The 7,500-nt window shown below is 38.7% G+C and overlaps 1 protein-coding gene across 1 annotated transcript in view; it reads left to right on the top strand.

Moving 5' to 3' along the window:
- LOC134071035 (CCN family member 1-like) overlaps positions 1-7,500 on the top strand; it is a 20,493-nt gene that overhangs the window by 7,039 nt on the left and 5,954 nt on the right. The gene's annotated exons all lie outside the window — the stretch shown is intronic.

The following is a 7,500-nucleotide window of genomic DNA, read 5'->3' on the forward strand; positions in this document are numbered from 1 at the left end:
GAGATCCTAGCAAACTCCTGTATGGTATCGAATTCAAGACTCATACTGCATCCAAATTTGTTTGACAAATAAACACTTTTTTGCCTTTACTTTGTTCATTGCAATGCAGTAAAAAATATTATAGAGAATCATCATCTGTGCATGTCATGTGTGCTACCACGCAAACAAGTCAGGTCAGATCAGCTAGTGTCACAAATATATGGAGCGCAAAAAGTGTCAAAAAGTCATTTCTCAGCACTGAATAAAAATTGCCATTTATTTCTGGAAGGCACACACCACATATTTCAGTAAACTGCTCAGCCCCAACGTATACCTCCACCATGGTTCTTATATTGCCATTTTCAGGGCAGTCAGGCCTACACAACCATGCAAGTCATTACAGTGCATGAAAATGCACTGTACTGTTCTTCCTAGGCTTCTTCTTCTTCTTATTATTACAGTGCATGAAAATGCACTGTACTGTTCTTCCTATTCTTAAACTTCATCTTCTTATTATTCTTCTTCTAACGCACGCAATTCAGCTTCAACCGCTTAACGTAGAAACTCCATTCAACTTTTGTCCCGTAGGTCTTACTTACGCGATGTGGGCAATGTATTTTTCAACTTTGTAACTTTTATACTTTTTAAACTATTAGTTAAAAACTATTACAATTTCCCCCATAGACTTAACATTGCTCATTATGACATCACGGCAGCAATTAGAATCTTACGCCAGGTGGCCAGTCCAGGTGCAGCAGCTCTCTCTTTCTCTCAGGCTCTTGAGACTACATTTTCTGTTCCCCTGTATCAACTGTATCAACATAAGTCTTCCTAATTCCATCCAACTTTCTATCCATTCATCTTCTTCAAACCATTCACTCATCCACCCATTCTAAACAGTCTGCCTATCAACATCAATTAGACGATCTACATTCAACTTTTAAACAATCTACTCTGTCTCAGGCTTACACTCTGGCTCTCTTAAGACTAACCAGTTAAATTGATTACACCTGTATCTGTATCCACTACTCTCAGTAGAGAGCTGTGTCTCTCCACTCTACAAGAATATAAGGCACATTCAATCCAACTTTCTATCCATTCATCTTCTTCAGACCATTCACTCATCCACCCATTAAACTGTCTATCAACATCTATTAAACAATCTGCCTATCAACATCCATTAAACTCTCTGTCTATCAACATTAATTAGACTATCTACATTCAACTTTTAAATGATTTACTCTGTCTCAGGCTTGCACACTCTGGTTCTCTTAAGACTAGCCAGTTAAATTGATTACACCTGTATCAACTACTCTCAGAGAGCTGTATCAGTGTCTCTCTTAACAAGAATATAAGGCACATTCCATCCAACCTTCTATCCATTCATCTTCTTCAGACCATTCACTCATCCAGCCATTAAACTGTCAATCAATATCTATTAAACAATCTGCCTATCAACATCCATGAAACATTCTGTCTATCAACATTAATTAGACTATCTACATACAACTTCTAAAGTATTTACTGTGGGTGCCTCTCAAGCAGCGTTTATATGTCCTCCCTCGCTCCTCGATCCTCAATGATCTACATAAAGAAAGATAGAAGAAGGGCTAGACTATCCCATTGTTGCCGCTCCATCATTCTTTATGTAGATGAGTGAGGATCGAGGAGCGAGAGAGGACGCGTAAACGCTATATGAGAGGCACCTTCTGTCTCAGGCTTTAAGCATACAATCTCATTAAGACTACAGATCCTGTTTCACTACTTCCTCTGTCAACAACTGTTTCAAAATAAAGGTCCTCACTGCAATAATACACTATTAAATCATTTAACCATTGTAACTACTCAACTATTTAACTGTTCAACCATTCCAACTGTCAGTTATCAACTATGCTTCCAGTCAACTACACGAAAACTCCATGTACCTAGCAACCAACATAGCAACCATTAAAATTAAGCGTTTATGACCGTTTCCATAGCAACCAACATGATTATACTGCAGTAACTTCTTGTTTCCTGATAGTGGCCACCATGGATACCCTAGCAACAAATGTTTCAAATTCCTCACTAGCAAGTTACCTAGATAGCATGGTTAGCATAGTTAGCATTGTTAGCATTTTTAGCATAACTGCAAAAAAACCATCAACTAAGTTAGCTAATCAACCTGGTTAGCATTGTTAGCAATTTTAGCATTGTTAACGTAGTTAGCATTTTTCACATTATTTCTAGAAATCATCAGTTAAGTTAGCTAATCAACCTGGTTAGCATTGTTAGTTTAAGTTAGCATTGCTACCATAGTTAGCATTGCTAGCATAGTTAGCATTTTTAGCATAAATGCTAGAAATCATTAGCTAGGTTAGCTAATCAACCTGGTTAGCACTGTGAGCATAGTTAGCATAGTTAACATTTTTACCATTACTGCATGAAATCAGTAGCCAAGTTAACCAATCAACCTGGTTATCATTGTTACCATAGTTAACATTTTAACATGAATAGTAATCATTAGTTAAGTTAGAGCTGGGAATGTTTCAGCTTTAAACTGTCTACCTTCACACTATCAACTCTCTGTAAACTATGCAACCACCATGTTTACCCTAGCTACACCTTAGTAACCATATCTACATTATCTATCTATTTTTGCATTTCATGCACTGGTAATTCCTTGGAATTGCATTTCTAGTTCTTCTTCTAACGCACGCAAATCAGCTAGAACCGTTTAACGTAGAAACTTCATTCAAACTGCGTTACGTAGGTCTTACTTAGGACATGTGTGCTATGACTTTTCAACTTTGTAACTTTTATACTTTTTAAACTATTAGTTAAAAACTATTACAATTTCCCCCATAGACTTAACATTGCTCATTATGACATCACGGCAGCAATTAGAATCTTACTCCAGCTGGTCAGCCACCTGGGCACCAACTGTCAGTTTCTCTCAGGCAATCTCTCTGAAGACTACATATTCTGTTCCCCTGTATCCTCTGTGCACAACAGTATCAAAATAAGTCCTCCTAATTCCATCCAACTTTATATCCATTCATCTTCTTCAAACCATTCACTCATCCACCCATTCTAAACAGTCTGCCTATCAACATCAATTAGACGTTCTACATTCAACTTTTAAACAATCTACTCTGTCTCAGGCTGGCTCTCTTAAGACTAGCCAGTTAAATTGATTACACCTGTATCTGTATCCACTACTCTCAGTAGAGAGCTGTGTCTCTCCATTCTACAAGAATATAAGGCACATTCCATCCAACATTCTATCCATTCATCTTCTTCAGACCATTCACTCATCCACCCATTAAACTGTCTATCAACATCTATTAAACAATCTGTCTATCAACATCCATTAAACTCTCTGTCTATCAACATTAATTAGACTATCTACATTCAACTTTTTTAATTATTTACTCTGTCTCAGGCTTTAAGAGTACACTCTGGCTCTCTTAAGACTAGCCAGTTAAATTGATTACACCTGTGTCAACTACTCTCAGAGAGCTGTATCAGTGTCTCTCTTAACAAGAATATAAGGCACATTCCATCCAACCTTCTATCCATTCATCTTCTTCAGACCATTCACTCATCCACCATTAAACTGTCAATCAATATCTATTAAACAATCTGCCTATCAACATCCATTAAACATTCTGTCTATCAACATTAATTAGACTATCTACATACAACTTTTAAAGTATTTACTGTGGGTCCCTCTCAAGCAGCGTTTATATGTCCTCCCTCGCTCCTCGATCCTCAATGATCTACATAAAGAAGGATAGAAGAAGGGCTAGACTATCCCATTGTTGCCGCTCCATCATTCTTTATGTAGATCAGTGAGGAGCGAGAGAGGACGCGTAAACGTTATATGAGAGGCACCTTCTGTCTCAGGCTTTAAGCATACAATCTCTCTGTGAAGACTACAGATCCTGTTAACTGTTTCCTCTGTCCACAACTGTTTCAAAATAAAAGTCCTCACTGCAATAATACACTATTAAATCATTTGACCATTGAAACTACTCAACTATTAACTGTTCAACCATTCCAACTGTCAGTTATCATCAACTATGCCTCCAGTCAACTAAATGAAACCTCCATGTACCTAGCAACCAACATAGCAACCATTAAAATTAAGTGTTTATGACCGTTTCCATAGCAACCAACATGATTATACTGCAGTAACTTCTTCTTTCCTGATAGTGGGCACCATGGATACCCTAGCCACAAATGTTTCAAAATAAAAGTCCTCACTAGCAAGTTAGCTAGTTAGCATGGTTAGCATAGTTAGCATTGTTAGCATAGCTAGCATTTTTAGCATAACTGTAAAAAATCATCAACTAAGTTAGCTAATCAACCTGGTTAGCATTGTTAGCAAATTTAGCATTGTTAGCATAGTTAGCATTTTTAGCATTACTGCTAGAAATCATTGGTTAAGTTAGCTAATCAACCTGGTTAGCATTGTTAATAAAGTTAGCATTGCTAGCATAATTAACATTTTTAGCACAACAGCTAGAAATCATTAGCTAAGTTAGCTAATCAACATTTTAACATGAATAGAAATCATTAGTTAACCCTCTAACCGCCCGGGTTTTTTTGGATTTTTGCATAAAAAATGCAAAAGGCCATGGCTTAAAAGTGGTCAGAGATAAAGTCCTACTGTAAATGTGAAAATCATTGAGTATGAACTAAAGTTTATAAAGGGAGTAAATTTACTCATCTAATTTGCATATTATGACGTCACAGATTGGCAATAGCGTCAAATTATGCACATTTCAGTAAATACTGATTGTTGAACACATTTGAGCAGTTTTACTTTGATTTTTGTAATTTCTCCGACATAACAAACAAACAGGACCACAGCCACATGTAAACCAACAATAGTAAACTATTAGTATTACCACAATCCCTATGTTACTATATAATAAAGTAGCCTGGTCAAATCAGTTCCTATCGCGGATGACTTTGTAGTTCTTCAGAGCCCTATTTTTACTAGACCTGCTGTCTGTACCATGTCAATTACAGACACTATCATCATGATTATCACTGGCACCAAGCACACCATGCTTATTTGAACCCTTTGGTCAACATTGCTGCAGGTAAACATTGACGTACACACGCAAAGACCCACCTCCATTCACAGACGCATCTTGACTGTCACTGCCAATGAACGACCGATCATAATCTCCAAAAGGCAGATATTCTCCTTCAGAATCAGAGTAGGTGAATGGCAGACCCAAGACTTCATAACACACGACTTTGTTTTTTAACATTTGCCGTTTTTCTGCTTCAATTTGTGCATAGCGATCGCGCATTTCACTTCCGCGTTATAAACAGGAAATGCGTCTTTTTTTTTTGTTTCTCGCGAGTAATACAGGCACTTCCTGAAAACTTTCTTACTCGAATTTGGGCTTGAATCGAAGCTCTGGATGTCTGCCAACTAGTGGTGGAGAGTACAAAGGCGATTTGTCACCCTACTCGGATCTACCGTCTGTTTTAATCAGTGATGTTGCTTGTCGCCGTACGGCGCCTTGGGCGGTTAGAGGGTTAAGTTAGTTCTGGAATGTTTCATCTTTAAACAGTCTACCTTCACACTATCAACTCTCTGTAAACTATGCAACCACAATGTTTACCCTAGCTACACCTTAGTAACCATATCTACATTATCTATCTTTTTTGCATTTTCATGCACTGGTAATTCCTTGGAATTGCATTTCTAGTTTTTAATAGTAATGCATGTATTTCTAGCAGTTTGATTGTCTTACTCTGACACCAGTTTGGTGCCTGTTACTGCATCATTGATTTTCACTTGACTAATCTTTGATCTTACTAATCTTACTAATCGTCGATTAGTAAATGTATAATTTAATTTACTGGATGAAAGTTACCTCTGAATGCATAATTCATGCTGTGATTGCACTGCAGTTTGTCAGTCTGTTTTTATTATTATTATTATTTCAATGAATTCTAAATAGAATCCCACCACTATTCATTAATGTGAGTGAAATACAGTTACACAGTAGGCCCACATTTGACAAAACACTGTTCCTAGGCCCTACTTTTGCATCAAAATGCCTATTTTAAATGATTTGCATTAAAATGCCTATTTTAAACAATTGTGGTAACTGTAATTTTGTGGTGCGATGGGGGGGGGGGGGGTCCTCGGAAAAAAAATCTGCTCCATTAGGGGTCCTCGGACCAAAAAAGTTTGAGAACCCCTGTCGTAAGTCACCCGCCCGAGTTGTAAAGTGTAAATTACCCAGCTTTCTTGCGGCATTTTACGGAGGAACGCCCCCTTTACCTCGGAGTACTTGCGAGTACCCCGAGTTGGGCTTACGACCTGTAAACAAACATGGCTGCGCCCATAGTCGAGATGAGATGACATGTGTTTTCTTTGTATTTGTACTGTGTTGGTCGTTTTGATGACAATGGAATGCTTTAACACACTAGATTACATTGCTCCATCAATCCGGTCACCAATTCATACATTTAACGGTCTTGCTGTGCGTGCAATACAATGTAATGTTTTGTTTTCCAGCTGGTTTGCTAAAGAGGCTAGCACAAAACAATAACAATGACTAGCTAGCCTGCTAATGCCCATCTAGCTCATTAGAAATGTGACAGCACTTGTTGAAATTGCCCAAAAATGTTTTTATTATTCATTCCCATTGACCATACCCAACAAGGGAGAATGAGGGGCATCGTATTGTGTTCTAGACAAATGTCCAGCACTAAGAGACAGTTGCTGCCCTGGTGGCATCCATGCTCTTTCCCAAAAGACTACAAACTCCAGAGTTCACGCTAGCCACATTCTCACATGTCGGGCGGGTAAACGTACGAGACTGCCGACACTAAATGGAATGCACCATACGTCCATGGGCTTGTTTGACTTCATGCAGTGGTGTACAGTTTTGGCTGAATTTGATGCATGCTGGAGTCTGCATTGTTCAAGAGGCACGTTCGGCCAGATCTGCACAGCACTGCATGGAGTGGAACGAGTCGTGGTGATGGCAGACAGGACTTAGCAATAAGGGGGATCCGACTTTATGTAGCCGCCTGTAGCCATCTAAAGATGACTGCGTAACGTGATTATTTCTGAAAATCCGATACGTTTTCAACCATGACTTATGCACAATTCCAGTTTGAAAACATATCAGAATCTCATTATGCAGTCAGCATAAGACGGCTGTATAGGCGACTACATCCAAGTCGAATCCCCCTAATAATGCAGGGCTACATGCATCTGCCAGGTGACTGGGGCATCGTGGGTAATGTAGTCACAGTTATGATAATGGGAGACAGACCTGTCTGGTTTAAGACAATGTGGCTGATTGCTGGTTAGGACAGAGGGCAAGGACTTGGAAGTGAAGCTTTGCCAGTTGCATCATCTGCTCAGCATATTACTGTTCTCTAGTTGAGTGTGAATTATGTGAGACTAAAGGCATTCAGTGTCATTTCAAAATGGCAACCGTATGTAGGGAGGACACAACGACAGTCTGTGCTACATATTTCAAGGCCTTTGCCTAA

This window comes from Sardina pilchardus, chromosome 1 (assembly GCF_963854185.1).
Source record: "Sardina pilchardus chromosome 1, fSarPil1.1, whole genome shotgun sequence".
NCBI lineage: Eukaryota > Metazoa > Chordata > Actinopteri > Clupeiformes > Clupeidae > Sardina > Sardina pilchardus.